This window comes from Chinchilla lanigera, unplaced genomic scaffold (genome assembly GCF_000276665.1).
Source record: "Chinchilla lanigera isolate Chin_1 unplaced genomic scaffold, ChiLan1.0 scaffold00069, whole genome shotgun sequence".
NCBI lineage: Eukaryota > Metazoa > Chordata > Mammalia > Rodentia > Chinchillidae > Chinchilla > Chinchilla lanigera.
In genome coordinates this window covers 11,822,848-11,829,258 of record NW_004955470.1, presented here as the reverse complement: position 1 = coordinate 11,829,258, position 6,411 = coordinate 11,822,848, and the positions used below count along the sequence as shown (strand labels likewise).

At 54.4% G+C, this 6,411-nt stretch overlaps 1 protein-coding gene across 1 annotated transcript in view; it reads left to right on the top strand.

The window, feature by feature from the left end:
* Positions 1-4,157: 4,157 nt before the first annotated feature.
* The window catches only part of LOC102005031 (sulfotransferase 1C1-like), a gene marked incomplete at its 3' end in the record, with an annotated part of 13,657 nt that continues 11,403 nt past the window's right edge, over positions 4,158-6,411 (top strand). The window contains 1 exon segment of the mRNA XM_013522679.1: positions 4,158-4,680.

Genomic DNA, 6,411 nt, shown 5'->3' with positions numbered 1-6,411 from the left:
TCAGCAGACCAATCTGATCCAGGTGTGTTTTTGCCACATTATCCCACACCCGTTCTTGTTCCTCGGACCTCTGCTTATCCGAAGTAGAAACCTCAAGAGGTTCTCTGAGGTACAGTGGACCTCATCACAGGCCACACTGTGTACCTCCCTTTTAGGTGGCTTCTGAGCTCAGAGCCTGGTTATGGGCCAAGAGGCAAAAATGGAGATGAGGGTGGGTCCTGAGGAGCGCCAGCATGATAATGTGTGGTGAGAGCACCAGGTAACACAGGATTAGTTTCCTCAGGTGTAGGAGGAGAGGCCAGTACCTCAGGGAGCGAATAGGGTGGGAGATTTCACCTCTGTAGTCAGGGAAATCTCTTCCTCTGGAAAAACAAAATACATGAAAACCAAGAGACAAATGGTAGCTAAGGAACAATATTTGTAGACAGATACAGCATTATACACAACATCCAGAGAGCCTTTATAAACTAAGAAAAATGTAAATATCCCAGTAGAAAACTGGGCCAAAAGAGGAATGGACAATTCCCAAGACTCCCCAAGGAAGCCTTGTGAAGAGATCTCTAGGAAGCAGTCTCGGCCCGGGAAGCACCAAGTAAGGAGCAATGCACAGAAATCTCCCGGGATCCCTGCAGCCTCCTCTCCAAGAGTGGAAAGAATAACAGTGCTGCTGGGGCCAGGCCCTGGTGAGGCAGGAGGCGTGGGCTGCGCGCCAGAGAATCTCCATCTCTGTGAGCCTCTCTGCAGAGCGGAGGGCTTCCGTGAGGCTGGGCACAGCTGCAGGGATGGAGGACGAAGGTGCTGTGGGGCTCTGGACCCTCACTGCTCCCTGCAGGCCTGGGCCAGAGACAGCCCATGTCTTCCTGCAGAGTGAATTTGCCATAGCAGGAGAGGAGACCGGGCAAGTCCGGGAGGCAGAGGTAGCCACGGCCTCGCCCAAGGTCTCTAGCATGGAGGGCAAGTGCACTTGGGCTGCCCCAGGGACCTCCCTGGGGCATGACACTAAGTCCTTTCACTGGAGCCAGGAAAAGCGCCAGGGTCCTTGTCAGTCAGAACAGCGAGCAGAGGATGGGGTCAGATCTGCTCTTCTTGGGTCCAGAGGCCAGGAGGCCAGAGCTCTCCTCAGGAACACTGACAAGCCCTCACGGAATATCACACCGCCACAAACACAAACCAATCTAGCTAATCTTATTAGCTAGCCAGTCAGGATTTTCTGGGGGGGTTAACGCAGGGCATGAAATGTGATCTCATGTTCACAAAATGCACAATAAACCTTATACAGTATGGACACATTATATAAAAATGTTAGCTGTGTGCTAATACTTTGAATTCCAGCACTTGAGAGGCTGAAGCAGGAGGATCACTGAGAATTATAGCCCAGCCTATAATACCAATCAAGACTGCCTCTCAAAAAAAAAGAAAGAGAAAAGAAAAAAGGTAGGAAGGAAGGTGTGTAAGCTTGGAAGAGGATCTGCACACGTTCGATTCTTAGTGAAAGGGGTTTGGAGTACACAGTAGGGAGAGAGGAAGACCAACAGACACCTTGGTAGGCCTGATGTGAGCTGCTGGAGCCACGTCTGCCTGCAAGGCACCTATGCCTGGTGCCAGCTGGTGCGCTTGTTTCCTGTGCCCCCGAGTGCGTGGCTGTGGACACTGGGTCCTCGTGCTGCCCCAAGGGCTGCTTCTGCTCTGGTGTCCTGGCCGCGCTGCCCTTCTCACCAGGGCAGAAACCTCTGTCCTGATTGCTGCTGGGGAGCAATCACGAATGCACGAATTGATTTACTTTTCTCAGAGCGAGGATGCCCACAATCCCCGGCACCACGTGGGAGACACTGACAGTGCCGGACACGCTCATATTTGTATATTTTTACCTCAGCAGAGAAATGCCGCAGCAGAATTTTAAAAAGTGACAAACAGGAAAATGGCCTTGCTACAGCGTGGCTGTGATAATGAACGGCCAACCCCATGAATTATAAAGAGCCGGCATCTGGCAACGGAAAGACGAGCTGAGCACTGGGCCCCGCGCCCTGATCCCAGCCTCCGGGAGGCTGAGGTGCACACTTCAAGCCCAGCCTGGCCAGCGTAGTAACTTAGCGAGACCCTGTCTCACAACTGTAAAGGTTTTCTTAGAAAACAGCTGGGGACGTAGCTCGGTGTGAAGGCCGTGGGTTCGATCCCCACTAACACATAAATAAATATTTTATAAGACAAATGATCACATGGGAAAACGTGCACTGTGTACGAAGAGGCAGACACAGGACAAACACAAACAAACGGGGCCCGGCAAAGTCATGGAAGGATACGCGCTCTCTCTCGGGGGCCGCGACTCGTCCTGAACGACGCGCGTCTGTCTTTGCCAGTGGGGCAGCTTCCCGCCGAGGGCTGCCCAGCCGGGTCCCTGCCCGGCCTCCACTGCTCGGACAGCTGCTGTGCACCTGTGGGACAGAACCAAGAGACGTCGTTCCAGGGTGGGGAGAGGGAGACGTGGGAAGATTTATGAGTCGTAGTAAGGTTGTGTTTTGGTGTGGTTTTTGGTAAATGTAGTAAAGTACACAAAGGACAGCCAGGACAGGTTAGGCTAGTGGGGGCTGGGTGAAAGGGTACGGACAGCTGATGGGTGGACAGAGTCCTGATAGTTAGAGATGGATAGAAGTTGAGATAGAGATGGGTGGATAGATGGATGTTAAATAGACACAGACATGATAGATGATATATAGGTAAGTATTTAAATAGATAGAGGATTGAGAGATAGGCAGACACATGTAAACCTTTTCAATGCAAAAATACACTAGGAACTGCTGACAACATTTTACCTCCGAACAAAGAGCCAAGAGAAGTGATGGGAGGAGGCACTTTCCTCTCCACCCTGTGTGCCTTTGCGCCGTGAAATATTTCTGGCATTCCAAGTGGTAATCTATTTGAGAGCTTGTTTGTTGGAACAAAATATGTAATAATTCTCAAGATCAGACCTTAGCTTCACAGGAAAGCATTGACAGAATAAAATTTTTCAGCAGTGTTGACCTTTATCTAAGTAGTGTGTGAGAAATGTCCTAATTTTTAATTTTCAATTAATGCTAACACTTATTAGAGCACAGAAATGTCCTGTTTGGTTTTTTCCTACACTTGGGGACTTTACAGCCAGTGCACATTCTGGTAGCCTGTGACTCTTGGGCCCCTGAGTTGACATCCGCCTGTACTGCACACTCTACGGACCTGTAGGGTGCCAGTGTCCCCTTCCACACCACAGGGACAGGAAGATGAGGCAGAGGGTCCTGGCACGTTCGCACCTTGCTGTGGGGAAGAGATGGCCCTGAGGGGAGCGCCTGGCTGCACGGGCTGGCTGATGTCATGGGGAACCCACACGTGTCCTGACACGCAGGAGAGACAGGTGACCTGTCCCAGGCACCCGGGGAGCAGCAGCTGTCGCTGCTGTGCTGATAACCATTGGTCAAGTTGGTTTGCTGCAGCGCCTCACAAGCTGCGTAGGACAGCAGCACCAGGGAGCCCAGGTCAGTGACCAGGAGGACAGCCCCATGGAGAGGAAGTGTGAGGTGGTCACCAAGGAGGCTCAGTGGGCCCTGGTTTGCTGTCACCGTGTCCCACAGCAAGTGCATGGCTCACACAATGGAAATCTTCACCTCACAGTTCTGGTGTGATGATCTCGCTTCCCTCTGTGGACAGGCAGCCGGTGGCCGAGAAGCTCTGGACCCCGGGTGCAGGGCTGGCATCCAGATCCGGCTGTCTGGCTCCAGGCGGGTTATGGACGCTCTCGGGGCCTTGGATCTCTCACCTGAAGACCTGGGAAGGACCCTGACTTCCAGGCAGGACTGATGCAAGCTAGAGTTACAGAATGACAGTGACACACTCCAGAACGGGGCCCGTGTGTACGGGCCTTCAGTGAGCACGGCGGGTTTCCCACCTGGCTCACACCTTCAGGAACCACAATTACCACAAATAGTAGAATTCTCCAAACTGCAAGTGAACCACGCAGTGTGTCCACAAGGACATGTTATGACGGTAGAACTGCGTGAGGTACTCAGAAAATTAAATCAAACAAAACCAAATAACACGCTCAGTTTGTAATATCAGTCAGAGGAAAATGGAACCTTGAACAAACAAGAAAGTTCTCTGAGCATTTTCAACCTTTGGCTTTTGTTCTTTTAGAGTATGACATACAGCATAAACCAAGGATAGGCGGCGGGTTTATCTTTTACCCAACTGGAAAACGGTGTCAGGAAGGACTCTGAGGACTCATCGTCCCTAATATTTGATCGACCTCCACTGCAGTTACACAGGGAACAGGGGCATAGCCAGTGTACAGCTCACTATGCCTTGTCATTCCCAACTCGGGAGTCCTTGGACAGCCACAGGTCAGAGGGCTTGGAGTCAGGGTCCGCTGTGCCCCTGAAGTCCCTGGAGCTCAGGACCAGGCCTTCGCCACTCCTCCCCCTCCTCCCTCCGAGCCCTCCAGGGTGGTGTGCAGCCTGCTCCGTGCTGCCCTCCTAGCCCTATATCTGGAGAGGGAGGGACAGGATTAACAGGAGACCGGTCCAGCAGGTGCCTCCACAGCGGTGCATAGAGAGCCCCCGAGGCCCGCCGCTCTGAGGAAGGATCCACAGACAGCGAGGCCACTGCGCCAGGAGCAGAGAGCTGGGCCAGGCCCGGGACCCCGCCTGCCATCGGGTGAGTGCCAGCTGAGGGCTCCACGCCGCGCCACAGACCGGAATGCAACGGGCTGTGCAAGCCAGGAAGGGGTGGCTGTTGCCGACAAAGAGCAAAATGTGTTCTTCAGAGACATGCAGGAGACAAACTGTTCCTCCGACTTGAGTCCCTGTGCACCAAGGCCTCTGTGTGGGTGGCCATGGTGGCCTCTCAGAGTCGGGGTCTTTGCTCCAGGGTACACTGAAATCCCGCTGTCAGCTGCTGCAGGCCACCTGACTAGAGGAAGGCCACCGTGGAATGGTGTCTGGGGGCCCCCGGCCACCCAAGAGCCACCTGATCACAGGGTCACCTGGAGCCGCCTTCTGCCCGACCACAGGGCCAGAGACGGAGTGCAGGCCATCAGTGGGCGCAGAGGCAGCTGGGCGCATGCGTCAGCCCCTTCCTCCAGCCACACAGGCTCCTTCCTGCCCGCTGCGTCCTCGGGAGGGCTTGGGCCAACACAGAGCCTGTGTGACAGTCTGGATCCCACAGCCCTTCCCAGAGGAGAAGGGCAACCACTCAGGAGTTGCGGGCACAGGGAGGCCCTGGCCGGTCAGGGCAATGGCGGTGCACACAGGGGACCTGGGCACCTGGAGACCCAGCCTCATCTCCATGACAGTCATTGCCATAGCTGAGGCATCCCAGGATCTCAGAGAGCCCTGGCCCAGAAATTCCAGAAGATATCACCCGCTCCCCTGTAACAAGTCCGTGTGATTATGGAGGCACAGAGGCAGAGACCTGTGGTCAGGCATAGCTGGGCCAAGGGCTGTGCTGTGATGTCACCCGCTGTACCCCAGCAAGACCAGAACCTCCAAGCAGGGGCCCTGGAGGTGAGGGAGAGGGACAAGGTCTGGGGAGCCCAACACGGACACCCACAGAGTCACTGCAGCTGCTTTGGCTTCAGGACCCCAGCGGAGTTGAGGGCCAGCGGAAGTGTGTGAAGACACAGTAAAGAACTGGATTAGGCAGTGAGACACCTCTCCGGCCAATCAGGGCACGTTACCATCCCCTGTACAGGTGGCCCCGACCTGGCGTCTGCAGGGAGCCTGCCATGCCGGTTCCCTGGGTGGGCCACAGGCCTGGGCCACTGACCTGGCTGGACCCAGCGTGCCTGGGACCCTGGGCTGCTGTGGGCTGACACCCTCTGCCACCCAGGGCCAGAGCCTGGCAGTCCAGATCCCTTCTTCCCACGGGGAGAGCGGGCCGGTTGGGTCCGAGAAGGAGGCCGACGCAATGCAAGCTGCCTCTCTGGAGGCTGCCAGAGGCGCAGAGCCACTTAGCACTCACAGAAAGGTCCGCCACACGCTGGGCCACCCACAGAGCAGCAAAGGCGGCCCTGGGTCAGGGGCTGGAACCAGCTGTGCCCATTCCCTGGCAGCTTTCTCATATCTCCCTGCTTTTCTATGCCACCAAGGGCTTGCATCAATTTCTTGTGTTCAGATTCACTTCTAGAAGAGAAACTTTTAGTCAATGTTCTTTTTTTATTCTTTGTAAAAACTTTAAAAAGCTTAAAACCCGTATCCAGGCAGGCCCTACTGTCAGGTCACAGAATAAAAGAGGATTCTTACCTAAGCAGAAAACAATGGAATGAAAAACTTCCAATCTGATCAAACTACTTCAAACAACCCAGGCAAACCCCAAGAAGTTCCTGTTACACACACTCTTCTAAACATGGCGCTGGGCGTGGACAGAGAAAGGGACGTCGGGGTTCCC